The sequence below is a fragment of the Aegilops tauschii genome, chromosome 4 (genome assembly GCF_002575655.3).
Source record: "Aegilops tauschii subsp. strangulata cultivar AL8/78 chromosome 4, Aet v6.0, whole genome shotgun sequence".
Lineage (NCBI taxonomy): Eukaryota > Viridiplantae > Streptophyta > Magnoliopsida > Poales > Poaceae > Aegilops > Aegilops tauschii.
This window is the reverse complement of record NC_053038.3, coordinates 526,028,077-526,045,079: the sequence shown is the minus strand read 5'-3', so window position 1 is coordinate 526,045,079 and position 17,003 is coordinate 526,028,077. Positions and strand designations below refer to the sequence as shown.

The 17,003-nt window shown below is 45.7% G+C and overlaps 1 long non-coding RNA gene across 1 annotated transcript; it reads right to left on the bottom strand.

The window, feature by feature from the left end:
* Positions 1-14,343: 14,343 nt before the first annotated feature.
* On the bottom strand, positions 14,344-15,774 carry LOC120971714 (uncharacterized). The gene is made up of 2 exons (XR_012182750.1): positions 15,472-15,774; positions 14,344-15,103 (listed from the first exon to the last, which is right to left on the bottom strand). It is a non-coding gene; the product is annotated as an uncharacterized lncRNA (long non-coding RNA).
* Between the last annotated feature and the right edge of the window lie 1,229 nt (positions 15,775-17,003).

The window sequence follows — 17,003 nt, the reverse complement described above, 5'->3', positions numbered from 1 at the left end:
GCATACATATTTTTTTGCTAAACTTTCATTGCTAAGTATATTAATTAAGTACTATACGATGTTCTTCAACAGGGACTCCCAATGACAGTTGTGCCTCAGGGGATCGAGACTAAAGGTCGCATGTCAATTGTTAGCTTACGACCAAGATATCCTGCATTGCACATGAATGCATTCAGGATTTCTAGAAGCGATGAATGCTTAATAGTGAAAGATTGGAGGAAAATTGTTAACGATCACAGAGAAGTACTAGGGGGCAGCAATGAGAAGCGCAGCCCACGATTAGGAGACAGGTTCATCTGCATGCTCCAGTATGATGAATCAGGAGAGCTATACATGTTCTATGCTATTTTACCAGAGAGAGAGTAGCTAGCAGGAGTGATTTAGCTAGTTCATGCTGCTCTTAGTACATGTCCTTTCATGTCCGTGTTCTTCGTTCTGAACTTAATCTCAAAGAGTGATTTGCTTTTGTGGTGTTATATATGAACCCTTATAATATCATGACAATCATGTTGAACTCGATGATATTTTTGCTTCTGGTACAAGTGAATGTTTCTTCTTTAAGCTACTGTTGGTGGTGATTAGATAGCGGTAAGGACTATGATGATTAAATTGTTGGAAATATGCCCTAGAGGCAATAATAAAATGGTTATTATTATATTTCCTTGTTCATGATAATTGTCTATTGTTCATGCTATAATTGTGTTATCCGGAAATCGTAATACATGTGTGAATGCATAGACCACAACGTGTCCCTAGTAAGCCTCTAGTTGACTAGCTCGTTGATCAACAGATAGTCATGGTTTCCTGACTATGGACTTTGGATGTCATTGATAACGGGGTCACATCATTAGGAGAATGATGTGATGGACGAGACCCAATCCTAAGCATAGCACAAAGATCGTGTAGTTCGTTTGCTAGAGCTTTTACAATGTCAAGTATTATTTCCTTAGACCATGAGATCGTGTAACTCCTGGATGCCGTAGGAGTGCTTTGGGTGTGCCAAACGTCACAACGTAACTGGGTGACTATAAAGGTACACTACATGTATCTCTGAAAGTGTCTGTTGGGTTGACACGGATCGAGACTGGGATTTGTCACTCCGTATGACGGAGAGGTATCTCTGGGCCCACTCGGTAATGCATCATCATAATAAGCTCAATGTGACTAAGGAGTTAGCCACGGGATCATGCATTACGGTACGAGTAAAGTGACTTGCCGGTAACGAGATTGAACAAGGTATTGGGATACCGACGATTGAATCTCGGGCAAGTAATGTACCGATTGACAAAGGGAATTGTATACGGGATTGATTGAAGCCTCGGCATCGTGGTTCATCCGATGAGATCATCGTGGAACATGTGGGAGACAACATGGGTATCCAGATCCCGCTGTTGGTTATTGACCAGAGAGGCGTCTTGGTCATGTCTGCATGTCTCCCGAACCCGTAGGGTCTACACACTTAAGGTTCGGTGACGCTTGGGTTGTAGAGATATTAGTATGCGGAAACCCGAAAGTTGTTCGGAGTCCCAGATGAGATCCCGGACGTCACGAGGAGTTCCGGAATGGTCCGGAGGTGAAGAATTATATATAGGAAGTCCAGTTTCGGCCACCGGGAAAGTTTCGGGGGTTATCGGTATTGTACCGGGACCACCGGAAGGGTCCCGGGGGTCCACCGGGTGGGGCCACCTATCCCGGAGGGCCCCATGGGCTGAAGTGGGAGGGGAACCAGCCCCTAGTGGGCTGGTGCGCCCCCATGGGCCTCCCCTGCGCCTAGGGTTGGAAACCCTGGGGGTGGGGGGCGCCCCACCTGACTTGGGGGGGGGGGAAGTTCCCCCCCTTGGCCGCCACCCCCCATGTAGATGGGATCCCAGGGCCGGCGCCCCCCAAGGGGCCTATATAAAGGGGGGAGGGCTGCTGCACCCTAGTCCCTGGCGCCTCCCTCTCCCTCCCGTGACACCTCTCCCTCCCGCTTGCGCTTGGCGAAGCCCTGCCGGGATCCCCGCTACTTCCACCACCACGCCGTCGTGCTGCTGGATCTCCATCAACCTCTCCTTTCCCCTTGCTGGATCAAGAAGGAGGAGACGTCGCTGCTCCGTACATGTGTTGAACGCGGAGGTGACGTCCGTTCGGCGCTCGGTCATCGGTGATTTGGATCACGACGAGTACGACTCCATCAACCCCGTTCACTTGAACGCTTCCGCTCGCGATCTACAAGGGTATGTAGATGCACTCCTTTCCCCTCGTTGCTAGTAAACTCCATAGATGGATCTTGGTGATGCGTAGAAAATTTTAAAATTCTGCAACGATCCCCAACAGTGGCATCATGAGCCAGGCCGATGCGTAGTTACTATGCACGAGTAGAACACAAAGCAGTTGTGGGCGTAGATGTTGTCAATTTTTTTTGCTGCTACTAGTCTTATCTTGTTTCGGCGGTATTGTGGGATGAAGCGGCCCGGACCGACCTTACACGTACGCTTACGTGAGACAGGTTCCACCGACTGACATGCACTAGTTGCATAAGGTGGCTAGCGGGTGTCTGTCTCTCCCACTTTAGTCGGAACGGATTTGATGAAAAGGGTCCTTATGAAGGGTAAATAGAAATTGGCATATCACGTTGTGGTTTTACGTAGGTAAGAAACGTTCTTGCTAGAAAACTATAGGAGCCACGTAAAAACTTGCAACAACAATTAGAGGACGTCTAACTTGTTTTTGCAGCATGTGCCTTGTGATGTGATATGGCCAGAAGATGTGATGAATGATATATGTGATGTATGAGATTGATCATATTCTTGTAATAGGAATCACGACTTGCATGTCGATGAGTATGACAACCGGCAGGAGCCATAGGAGTTGTCTTTATATTTTTTTGTATGACCTGCGTGTCATTGAATAACGCCATGTAAATTACTTTACTTTATTGCTAAACGCGTTAGCCATAGAAGTAGAAGTAATCGTTGGCATGACAACTTCATGAAGACACAATGATGGAGATCATGGTGTCATGCCGGTGACGAAGATGATCATGGTGCCCCAAAGATGGAGATCAAAGGAGCAAAATGATAATGGCCATATCATGTCACTATTTGATTGCATGTGATGTTTATCATGTTTTACATCTTATTTTCTTAGAACGACGGTAGTAAGTAAGATGATCCCTTATAATAATTTCAAGAAAGTGTTCCCCCTAACTGTGCACCGTTGCGAAGGTTCGTTGTTTCGAAGCACCACGTGATGATCGGGTGTGATAGATTCTAACGTTCGCATACAACGGGTGTTGACGAGCCTAGCATGTACAAACATGGCCTCGGAACACACGCAATACACTTAGGTTGACTTGACGAGCCTAGCATGTACAGACATGGCCTCGGAACACGGAAGACCGAAAGGTCGAGCATGAGTCGTATAGAAGATACGATCAACATGAAGATGTTCACCGATCTTGACTAGTCCGTCTCACGTGATGATCGGACACGGCCTAGTTAACTCGGATCATGTTTCACTTAGATGACTAGAGGGATGTCTATCTGAGTGGGAGTTCATTGAATAATTTGATTAGATGAACTCAATTATCATGAACTTAGTCTAAAATCTTTACAATATGTCTTGTAGATCAAATGGCCCACGTTGCCCTCAACTTCAACGCGTTCCTAGAGAAAACCAAGCTGAAAGATGATGGCAGCAACTATACGGACTGGGTCCGGAACCTGAGGATCATCCTCATAGCTGCCAAGAAAGATTATGTCCTAGAAGCACCGCTAGGTGAAGCACCCATCCCAGAGAACCAAGACGTTATGAACGCTTGGCAATCACGTGCTGATGATTACTCCCTCGTTCAGTGCGGCATGCTTTACAGCTTAGAACCGGGGCTCCAAAAGCGTTTTGAGAAACATGGAGCATATGAGATGTTCGAAGAGCTGAAAATGGTTTTCCAAGCTCATGCCCGGGTCGAGAGATATGAAGTCTCCGACAAGTTCTTCAGTTGTAAAATGAAGGAAAATAGTTCTGTCAGTGAGCACATACTCAAAATGTCTGGGTTACACAACCGCTTGTCTCAGCTGGGAGTTAATCTCCCGGATGACGCGGTCATTGACAGAATCCTTCAGTCGCTTCCACCAAGCTACAAGAGCTTTGTGATGAACTTCAATATGCAGGGGATGGAAAAGACCATTCCTGAGGTATATTCAATGTTGAAATCAGCGGAGGTGGAGATCAAAAAGGAACATCAAGTGTTGATGGTGAATAAAACCACTAAGTTCAAGAAAGGCAAGGGTAAGAAGAACTTCAAGAAGGACGGCAAGGGAGTTGCTGCGCCCGGTAAGCCAGTTGCCGGGAAGAAGCCAAAGAATGGACCCAAGCCTGAGACTGAGTGCTTTTATTGCAAGGGAAGTGGTCACTGGAAGCGGAACTGCCCCAAATACTTAGCGGACAAGAAGGCCGGCAACACCAAAGGTATATGTGATATACATGTAATTGATGTGTACCTTACCAGTACTCGTAGTAGCTCCTGGGTATTTGATACCGGTGCGGTTGCTCATATTTGTAACTCAAAACAGGAACTGCGGAATAAGCGGAGACTGGCGAAGGACGAGGTGACGATGCGCGTCGGGAATGGTTCCAAGGTCGATGTGATCGCCGTCGGCACGCTGCCTCTACATTTACCTACGGGATTAGTTTTAAACCTCAATAATTGTTATTTAGTGCCAGCTTTGAGCATGAACATTGTATCAGGATCTCGTTTAATTCGAGATGGCTACTCATTTAAATCCGAGAATAATGGTTGTTCTATTTATATGGGAGATATGTTTTATGGTCATGCCCCGCTGGTCAATGGTTTATTCTTAATGAATCTCGAATGTGATGTTACACATATTCATAGCGTGAATACCAAAAGATGTAAAGTTGATAACGATAGTCCCCCATACTTGTGGCACTGCCGCCTTGGTCACATTGGTATCAAGCGCATGAAGAAGCTCCATGCTGATGGACTTTTAGAGTCTCTCGATTATGAATCATTTGACACATGCGAACCATGCCTCATGGGCAAAATGACCAAGACTCCGTTCTCCGGAATAATGGAGCGAGCAACCAACTTATTGGAAATCATACATACCGATGTGTGTGGTCCAATGAGTGTTGAGGCTCGCGGAGGATATCGTTATGTTCTCACTCTCACTGACGACTTGAGTAGATATGGGTATGTCTACCTAATGAAACACAAGTCTAAGACCTTTGAAAAGTTCAAGGAATTTCAGAGTGAGGTTGAGAATCAATGTGACAGGAAAATAAAGTTCCTACGATCAGATCGTGGAGGGGAATATTTAAGTCACGAATTTGGTACGCACTTAAGGAAATGTGGAATCGTTTCACAACTCACGCCGCCTGGAACACCTCAGCGAAATGGTGTGTCCGAACGTCGTAATCGCACTCTATTGGATATGGTGCGATCTATGATGTCTCTTACCGATCTACCGCTCTCATTTTGGGGCTATGCTTTAGAGACTGCCACATTCACTTTAAATAGGGCTCCGTCGAAATCCGTTGAGACGACACCGTATGAATTATGGTTTGGGAAGAAACCTAAGCTGTCGTTTCTAAAAGTTTGGGGATGCGATGCTTATGTCAAGAAACTTCAACCTGAAAAGCTCGAACCCAAGTCGGAAAAATGCGTCTTCATAGGATACCCTAAGGAAACCATTGGGTATACCTTCTACCTCAGATCCGAAGGCAAAATCTTTGTTGCCAAGAATGGGTCCTTTCTGGAGAAAGAGTTTCTCTCGAAAGAAGTGAGTGGGAGGAAAGTGGAACTTGATGAGGTGATAGTCACCCCTTCCGACCCGGAAAGTAGCGCAGCGCGGGAAGATGTTCCTATGGTGCCTACACCGACTGGGGAGGAAGTTAATGATGATGATCATGAAGCTTCGGATCAAGTTACTGCTGAACTTCGTAGGTCCACAAGGACACGTTCCGCACCAGAGTGGTACGGCAACCCTGTCCTGGAAATCATGTTGTTAGACAACGGTGAACCTTCGAACTATGAAGAAGCGATGGCGGGCCCGGATTCCGACAAATGGCTAGAAGCCATGAAATCCGAGATAGGATCCATGTATGAAAACGAAGTATGGACTTTGACTGACTTGCCCGATGATCGGCGAGCCATAGAAAATAAATGGATCTTTAAGAAGAAGACAGACGCGGATGGTAATGTGACCATCTATAAGGCTCGACTTGTCGCTAAGGGTTATCGACAAGTTCAAGGGGTTGACTACGATGAGACTTTCTCACCCGTAGCGAAGCTGAAGTCCATCCGAATCATGTTAGCAATTGCCGCATTCTATGATTATGAGATATGGCAAATGGACGTCAAAACGGCATTCCTTAACGGCTTTCTTAAGGAAGAATTGTATATGATGCAGCCGGAAGGTTTTGTCGATCCTAAGAATGCTAACAAGGTATGCAAGCTCCAGCGCTCCATCTATGGGCTGGTGCAAGCATCTCGGAGTTGGAACATTTGATTTGATGAGATGATCAAAGCGTTTGGGTTTACACAGACTTATGGAGAAGCCTGTGTTTACAAAAAGTGAGTGGGAGCTCTGTAGCATTTCTCTTATTATATGTGGATGACATACTATTGATGGGAAATGATATAGAATTCTTGGAAAGTATAAAGGCCTACTTGAATAAGTGTTTTTCAATGAAGGACCTTGGAGAAGCTTCTTATATATTAGGCATCAAGATCTATAGAGATAGATCAAGACGCCTCATTGGTCTTTCACAGAGTACGTACCTTGACAAGATATTGAAGAAGTTCAATATAGATCAGTCCAAGAAGGGGTTCTTGCCTGTATTGCAAGGTGTGCAATTGAGCACGGCTCAATGCCCGACCACGGCAGAAGATAGAGAAAAGATGAGTGTCATCCCCTATGCCTCGGCCATAGGGTCTATTATGTGTGCCATGCTGTGTACCAGACCTGATGTAAACCTTGCTGTAAGTTTGGTAGGAAGGTACCAAAGTAATCCCGGCATGGAACACTGGACAGTAGTCGAGAATATCCTGAAGTACCTGAAGAGGACTAAGGATATGTTTCTCGTTTATGGAGGTGACGAAGAGCTCGTCGTAAAGGGTTACGTCGACGCTAGCTTCGACACAGATCTGGATGACTCGAAGTCACAAACCGGATACGTGTATATTTTGAATGGAGGGGCAGTAAGCTGGTGCAGTTGCAAGCAAAGCGTCGTGGCGGGATCTACATGTGAAGCGGAGTACATGGCGGCCTCAGAGGCAGCACAAGAAGCAATCTGGATGAAGGAGTTCATTACCGACCTAGGGGTGATTCCCAATGCGTCGGGCCCGATGATTCCCTTCTGTGGCAACACTGGAGCTATTGCCCTTGCCAAGGAGCCCAGGTTTCACAGGAAGACCAGACATATCAAGCGACGCTTCAACTCCATTCGTGAAAGTGTTCAAAATGGAGACATAGATATTTGTAAAGTACATACGGACCTGAATGTAGCAGATCCGTTGACTAAACCTCTCCCTAGAGCAAAACATGATCAACACCAGAACTCTATGGGTGTTCGATTCATCACAATGTAACTAGATTATTGACTCTAGTGCAAGTGGGAGACTTTTGGAAATATGCCCTAGAGGCAATAATAAAATGGTTATTATTATATTTCCTTGTTCATGATAATTGTCTATTGTTCATGCTATAATTGTGTTATCCGGAAATCGTAATACATGTGTGAATGCATAGACCACAACGTGTCCCTAGTAAGCCTCTAGTTGACTAGCTCGTTGATCAACAGATAGTCATGGTTTCCTGACTATGGACATTGGATGTCATTGATAACGGGGTCACATCATTAGGAGAATGATGTGATGGACGAGACCCAATCCTAAGCATAGCACAAAGATCGTGTAGTTCGTTTGCTAGAGCTTTTACAATGTCAAGTATTATTTCCTTAGACCATGAGATCGTGTAACTCCTGGATGCCGTAGGAGTGCTTTGGGTGTGCCAAACGTCACAACGTAACTGGGTGACTATAAAGGTACACTACATGTATCTCTGAAAGTGTCTGTTGGGTTGACACGGATCGAGACTGGGATTTGTCACTCCGTATGACGGAGAGGTATCTCTGGGCCCACTCGGTAATGCATCATCATAATAAGCTCAATGTGACTAAGGAGTTAGCCACGGGATCATGCATTACGGTACGAGTAAAGTGACTTGCCGGTAACGAGATTGAACAAGGTATTGGGATACCGACGATTGAATCTCGGGCAAGTAATGTACCGATTGACAAAGGGAATTGTATACGGGATTGATTGAAGCCTCGGCATCGTGGTTCATCCGATGAGATCATCGTGGAACATGTGGGAGACAACATGGGTATCCAGATCCCGCTGTTGGTTATTGACCAGAGAGGCGTCTCGGTCATGTCTGCATGTCTCCCGAACCTGTAGGGTCTACACACTTAAGGTTCGGTGACGCTTGGGTTGTAGAGATATTAGTATGCGGAAACCCGAAAGTTGTTCGGAGTCCCAGATGAGATCCCGGACGTCACGAGGAGTTCCGGAATGGTCCGGAGGTGAAGAATTATATATAGGAAGTCCAGTTTCGGCCACCGGGAAAGTTTCGGGGGTTATCGGTATTGTACCGGGACCACCGGAAGGGTCCCGGGGGTCCACCGGGTGGGGCCACCTATCCCGGAGGGCCCCATGGGCTGAAGTGGGAGGGGAACCAGCCCCTAGTGGGCTGGTGCGCCCTCATGGGCCTCCCCTGCGCCTAGGGTTGGAAACCCTGGGGGTGGGGGGCGCCCCACCTGACTTGGGGGGGAAGTTCCCCCCCTTGGCCGCCACCCCCCATGTAGATGGGATCCCAGGGCCGGCGCCCCCCAAGGGGCCTATATAAAGGGGGGAGGGCTGCTGCACCCTAGCCCCTGGCGCCTCCCTCTCCCTCCCGTGACACCTCTCCCTCCCGCTTGCGCTTGGCGAAGCCCTGCCGGGATCCCCGCTACTTCCACCACCACGCCGTCGTGCTGCTGGATCTCCATCCACCTCTCCTTTCCCCTTGCTGGATCAAGAAGGAGGAGACGTCGCTGCTCCGTATATGTGTTGAACGCGGAGGTGACGTCCGTTCGGCGCTCGGTCATCGGTGATTTGGATCACGACGAGTACGACTCCATCAACCCCGTTCACTTGAACGCTTCCGCTCGCGATCTACAAGGGTATGTAGATGCACTCCTTTCCCCTCGTTGCTAGTAAACTCCATAGATGGATCTTGGTGATGCGTAGAAAATTTTAAAATTCTGCAACGATCCCCAACATAAATAGTGATAATGACGACTACGATGATTTTTAGCTAGCTAGCTAGAGTATATATATACTCATGTTGATGATATGATGCAAGAGTTTTTATATTAATATGATGATGATGAAGAATTATTATATCATTTAATGAAAGAAACCACAGATTAGTTTCAGCTGGATGGATCCTACCTAAGTGATCAAGTATATATATATATGCCATATCCATATATATTATACTTGATCACCTAATTAGGTGATCAAGTATAATATGGATATGGCATATACTTGATCACTTAGCTAGCTAGATCCAAATGCATCCAGTCGAAACTAATCCGCGGTACTTTCACCTAATGATTTAACAACTCATTATAATGTAAAACAATCACTAAATTAAATTGAAAACAGAAAATTAAAGGAAAAATTAAAAAACACGCCCAAACATTTAGTACCGGTTGGTGTTACCAACCGGTACTAAAGCCCTACGCGGACCCGGGCCTGGCTCGTGCCACGTGTTTGCACTTTAGCGCCGGTTCGTGACGAACCGGTACTAAAGGGGGGGACCTTTAGTCCCCACTCTTTAGTGCCGGTTGGCGAACCGGCACTAAAGGCCGTCACGAACCGGCACTAAAGGTCGGTTCTGCACTAGTGTGAGATATGATAATTACTTCAGTACAACTTTTACAGTAGTTGGCGTTTTTTAGAGCCGTTCGTTTGCCTCGATCTAACAGTGCATACATACGTGGTACTCGAAAGTACGCGGATGAAAGTACTCGAAAGTACTAATGATAAGGTGGGGACACCTTTTAATCTAGGGGCATTTTAGTCCTAGGAAAAATATGATAAGGTGGCCCTCTCATCCAATGCAAAACCGCCGCCCATCTCGTCCAATGCAAATGGCCACTGCCGTGAAACTGCCCCTCTTCCATCACCATTACAACCGCGGCCATCTCCTAGCCTTCTCCTCCTTCTCGCGGCCGCAACTTTGCTCTTCCCAGCTTCCACATCCATCCCCCTCTTCCATCCACGCAAAAACCTCGATGGAGCAGCAGATCGAGCAGATCGCCGGCGGCGAGAACGCCGACTTCATGGAGATCGCCTGCGGCGACCAGGTCAAGATGAGAAGGTTGACGGAGATCCGTTCTTGGTTTCACAACACAAGTCAGATGCACTGGACAACAATGGCCACTTTGAAGCAAATGACGAGTAGGGAGAAGGCAAAGCTTCCCCCCCACCCGCACAACCGATGCACTTCGTCGAGATCCTCCTCTGGGCGATGGAGCAGGCCGATTCGTCCAACCCGTGGACCAGGCGAAGGTGGTGGGTGTTCAGATCCAAGGTAGAGAATCCACTAGATCAGGAACCCACGGTGCACGAGGTGCCGTTGCAGATTGTGGAGCCTCCAACCGAGTCGAAGATGACTCCGAAGCGCAAGAGGAGGAGGACAATGGTCGCGACATCGCTTCCCCGCCGTTCTCCACGCTTCCCTCGCCGCTCTCCTCGTCTGAACGGCGGCCGTAGCTATGTTTAGGGTAAGATTGCTGAATTTCATTCATCATTACTTGCCACTTGCTTAATTTGATTCTCTGCAATATGTTCTTCCTACCTGTGTACTTGAATCCGTAGCCTCTGGATGGCAGCTTAGTTTGATCGACGAGGCTGCAATGAGTCTAGGCATATATAGCACACTACTAGAAAAACAGCTATAGCCAATATGGACACTAATGATACACTATACATCTGGCGCGTCATGTGTAGGTACGCTATTAGTAACCAAAACAGTAATGACGCACTAGGTGAAAAGTGCGTCATTACTAAGTTTGACCAAGGTTTGACCCAGTCATACACATAGTAATGACCCACTTTTTATAGGTGCGCCATTACTAAGTTGACATAGTAATGGCGCACCTTTATAAAGTGCACCATAACTATGTGTATGACTGGGTCAAACCTTGGTCAAACTTAGTAATGGCGCACTTTGCATAGGTTTGCCATTACTATGTCAAACTTAGTAATGGCGCACCTATACAAAGTGCGCCATTACTAACTTTGACCAAGGTTTGACCAAGTAATACACATAGTAATGGCGCACTTTGTGAAGGTGCGTCATTACTAAATGCACCCCCCTTGTGGACCGCCTTTTCAGTTAAAAAAATAAAAGAAAATGATGGAAATGTCAAAAAAAATAAGTTTCCCATGTGATATGTGGTCTAGTTGTTGGGAAAATTTACAAATATGAATTTCGACTTTATTTACAAAATCTCTCTGGAATTTAGTAAAATGGGCATAACTTTTGCATACGAACTCGGATTAAAAAGTTTTTTATATGAAAAATCATCTACTCGAAAAGTTACATCCGAATTCAACTGGGGGAACCTCGTTGAAGATTTTTAGAATCCCCAAAAACCTAACAGAATAAAAGATACGGGGCTTTTAAGATCGAGAGGGTTTAGGGCATGTCAGGAGAAGGGGGAGGTGGGCGGAGAAAGGGCTGGTGACGGCAAGGTGGAGCAGCCTAGTTTAGTTGAGGACTGCAGCGCGGCTCCCGGACCGCACGGTGGTGGAGCTCGTCGTGGCTAGGCTTGTTGCGCGGCGACACAACTAGATCCGCGTGTCAAGGAGAAGGGGGAGGTGCGCGGAGAAGGGGCTGGTGACGGCAAGGTGGAGCAACCTAGTTTAGTTGAGGAGTGCGGCGCGGCTCCCGGACCACACGGTGGTGGAGCTCGTCGTGGCTAGGGTTGTTGCGCGGCGACCGACGCAACTAGATCTACGTGTCAGGAGAAGGGGGAGGTGGGCGGAGAAGGGGCTGCTGACGGCAAGGTGGAGCAGCCTAGTTTAGTTGAGGACTGCGGCGCGGCTCCCGGACCGCACAGTGGTGGAGCTCGTCGTGGCTAGGGTTGTTGCGCGGTGACCAACGCAACTAGATCTGCCGCAGTCCTCAACTAGATTTACGTGTCAGGAGAAGGGGAAGGTGGGCGCAACAAGAGGAAATAGAGATAGGGAGGATGGAACGGTGGGCTCCTTCCTCCTTGGCTGGCTAGTGGAAGGCTAATCACATTTCAATTCAATTCAGCTTCAAGTACAAGGTGAAGTTTTGTTTATGGTATTTGCAAAGCTTTAATCATGGACACTCACAGATAAGCACTACTCCCTCGGTTCCTAAATATAAGGGGGTGTTTGTTTCCAGAGACTTTTTGATGTAGGGACTAGAAAAAGTCCCCTCTTAAAGACTTTTTAACCAAACTGGAGGGACTTTTAGGACTAAACCATTTGAGACTAAAAAGAAGAAGACCCTATATGAGAGTCTTTTTGAGACTTTTCCCTGGTCTGCCCCGCAACTACTAGTTCATTATCCTCTAGTCCATGTTTAGGGGCAACATGGTCTTTTAGCATGTCATTTATTATCCTCTAGTCCATGTTTAGTTCCTTGAAACAAACAGATAGGGACTAGAGACTTTTTACTTAGACTAAAAAAAGTCCTAGGACTTTTTAAACAAACAGGGCCTAAGCCTTTTAAGAGATTTCACTAGGAAACTACATACGGAGCAAAATGAGTGAATCCACATTCTAAAGTATGTCTATATTCATCCAAACTACATACGGAGCAAAATGAGTAAACCCACATTCTAAAGTATGTCTATATTCATCCGTATGTAGTCTTTTAGTTAAACCTCTTAAAAGACTTAAATTTGGGATTTCTTTTCTAACATACTATATTCTTTTGGCATATATTAATTCCCTAAAGAGCGAATACCTCCATGTGACTGTACAGTAAAACACAGAATGGATGTTTCTCAAAAAAAAAAAAAAACTGAAAGTAATTGCAAGTTGTACCCGACTAGCACAGAATGAGAAAACACTACCCAAGATACATATCATTTAAAATCCATTAATAACACATCCAAACATAAAGGGTTGATTCTAAACTGTTTGCCACGCCCCTAAGAAATACTCATCACAACAGCCTCGAGCTGGCTGATAAGTCTACTCATCAGAGCACTAATCAGAATACTCACGAGGATCACAGAAACGAACCGGGGTCTCCAACACATCGGTGACCAGCTGGACCAGCAACAGGACACGCTCCTGTGTGGCGGCGGCGCAGGAACCCTAACGCGTGCGAGGATATCGGCGGCGGAGGCCGTGAACTCCAGATCACAAGACGGCGGGGCTGAGGCGAGATCCGGCGGGGCATATCGGTGGCGGCTTTGATGTGGGAGGACGGCGGCGAAGGGATCGAGTGGCGGGGGCGAAGGGAAGGAGCGAGTGTGCGAGTGGTTTGAAGGAAGGAGGAATCGCTCGTATACCTGCGTGCGATTCGTTTTTTCGCTGGTTTAATTTCGTAGGTCTTTTTTCGTAGATTTTTTTTCATCCGATTCTCTCTGTTTCGATCGGAGCTTTGGCCCCTTGACTTCGTGGGGGCATAGCTAAGCCAGCCCTTTTTTTTTTGTTCGATGGCCCGGGGGTTGGGTGGGAGGACAAAAAAATCGGTGTTGGTGGGACGAAAATTAACCGGTGAACGGAGACTACCAACTGATACTTTAGGAGTAAAGGTTATTAATTCAATTCTATATATATATATACTACTCCCTCTCTAAAGAATGATAATCCAAACACTCTTATGTTTCTTTATTTACGGAGGAAGTACTACTTGCCAAACCGGTTAGTGTAAAAATAATCATCACTTTATATGTACAAGGTGATGTTTTGTTTATGGTATTTGCAAAGCTTTAATCATGGACACTCACGGATCCCTCCGTTCCTAAATATATGTCTTTTAAGAGATTTCACTAGTAGAACACTATATACGGAGCAAAATGAGTGAATCCATCCACGTTCTAAAGTATGCCTATATTCATCCGTATGTAGTCTTTTAGTGAAACCTCTTAAAAGACTTATATTTGGGATTTCTTTTCTAAGATACTATATTCTTTTGGCATATATTCCCAAAAAGAGCGAATACCTCCATGTGACTGTATTTCTCAAAAAAAAAAAAAACTGAAAGTAAGTGCAAGTTGTACCCGACTAGCACAGAATGAGAAAACACTACCCAAGATACATATCATTTAAAATCCATTAATAACACATCCAAACATAAAGGGTTGATTCTAAACTGTTTGCCACGCCCCTAAGAAATACTCATCACAACAGCCTCGAGCTGGCTGATAAGTCTACTCATCAGAATACTCACGAGGATCACAGAAACGAACCGGGGTCTCCAACACATCGGTGACCAGCTGGCCCAGCAACAGGACACGCTCCTGAAGCCAGACAATGTCGCGTTTATCTTGGAGTACATGAAAAGCAGTATCCTTTAGCACTATGCTCAGCGTTTTGACTTTGGCTGAGACCAGATCCTCCTCGGCAAGCAATACGCCCAAGGCTTCCTTAAAGCACTTCCTCAGATGTAAGAGCTTAATTGCTGAGCTCTCCATGAGTAGGAGGGCTTCCAGGGCACCCCGTTCCAGCTTAGCCTCCTGAACCGTGAGCTGGGGTAACACATCATGCTCGAGCTTTTGGATTTCCAGCGACAAGCCTGCCACGTCCGAGAGGGAATCCAGCTCCGGGCATTCCCAGGACCTCGACTCCATGATCAGCGGGCGGAGGAGTGCATACGACTCGCGCGCTATGCGCACCGACTCCAGAGAGACAAGATTCACCTGCATGTCATTGGAGTGGCCCAGCTCATCGGAGCGGGCCTGCAGGGCTTGGATTTGGGCATGGGAGTGGATTTTGTAGAGCATCTTTTCCTTTTGGCGGCGAAGAAGACTGCAGCAGAAGAGTTGCTGCTACCAGCTGGTACAGCACAAACAGAGGAGGATTTAATGTCAGGAAGAGACCATACAGCACCAAGCTTCTACTTAATTAGTTAGGACAGCGCCATCTCCAGAATTAATGCCTCACCATCAAAGGAAACAATAAACTAAACCCTAACTAATTAAATCCTATCCTTGTCGAGGTTCCTCATACGAATGAATACTCAAAGCCAGGCAGGATACAAGACGGCGCTGGATCCGAGACCTATGAACCCGCGCCGCGCCTACCAACCACAATCGGAAGGAGCAACTCCGGAGGGAGACCACGCTGGATCCGAGACCTACGAACCAGCGCCTACCAACCAATCGGAACTCCAAGCTGATCGGGATGTACAAGCATGTGCTCACCTCGGGCAGGGATCTGATCTGGAGAGGAGGACGAGGCGTCGGGTGATATCCGTGAGATTGCGGGGAACGGCGGCGAGGCGATGGAGTGCGGGGGGGAGACGGAGGCGGGCGGCTTTTATAGGAGGGAGGGCAAGAGGGGTTCGGGGGTAAAAGCACAGCGCCCAATATGGCCCAGTTTGTACTGTGACTAAAAGACATATTTTAAGCTTGTGAAATAAAGACCAGACTTTGCTATGCTATGCAAAAAAAAATTGCCATTAAAAAGGGGGAAATTGAGAACTAAAAAATCCCATTGATGCAAACCAGAGAATGACATTCGTCTTTCACAAAAAAGATTTTGCCATGGACAAGAAGATGCAATGGCACAGAAAAAAATGTCATGGCAAGTTTCTTTGTAAGTAAAAACCCCTTGAAAAAAGATGAAAGTGAATTTTTTCCATGTTGCCATGTTGATATAGATAATTTAGCCATGGAAAATAAAGAGTAAAAATTACCAAGGCGGTTTAAGTAAATTTTCCAAGGCAGTATTGGTAAGCAAATTAATGTGAAAGTTCCATGGCAATAATAGTTAAATATTTTCCATGTAGATATAGGTAATTTAGGCATGAAAATTTGTAAAATTGCCATGGCAAATAAAAAGAGTAAGAAATGCCATGGCAATAAAAGTGAAAATTTGCCATTATATTTAGCTAAAATTTGTAATGCCAATTGAGGATTGCGATGGCAAAAAATATATTTAAATTTAGGACCCGATATGGCGCTGACGATCGGTTTGGGAGTACCCCAGATCGAATGTTTCGTTCGGTATGGGAGGGGCAACGGTCGAACCCACTCGTTCGGAATGATAAAAGCCCTAGCCTGAACACCTCCCCAGCCCCTAACATCCCAAAAAGATGAATAAAAAGACTAGTAATGAAAAAAAGAAAACACCCGGATATTTCTTTTCTTTTTGCTGTGGTAAAAAAGAACAATTTTTTTGCTTTGTTAAGTAAAACTGCCATCAATTTTCAAACGCGGAAAATTGACATGGGTGAATATATTTGAACAACAACCCAAAAAAGAAAAAAGAAGTCATGGCAATTTCCATCATACAACACAAAATAATTTGCAAATGGCAAATTCATAGCACAAAATGTAATGGTAATTTTTCTTAAAATTACATGTAATGTATGAGAAAAATGTCATGTGTGAAAAACACAAAAAAGGTGAAAAAACAAAGAAAATACATTATAACCAAAATCATATTAAAATGTGCATATATTTCACATGGCAATAAAAAGGCAAAATCTGCCATCTTAATAAAGGTCAAATAAATAGTAAATCTTGCCATGGCAATACAAGTTAAAAATTACCATGGGAATTTAGGTAAATTTGCCATCTTAATAAAGGTTAATTATCCATGGCAAATAAAAAGTAAAACTTACCATGGCGATAAACGTTAAATATTGCCATGGGGATTTAGGTAAAATTGGCATGTTAATAATGGTCAATCTGACATCGGCAAATAATCGGGACGAGCTGATCGGGATGTA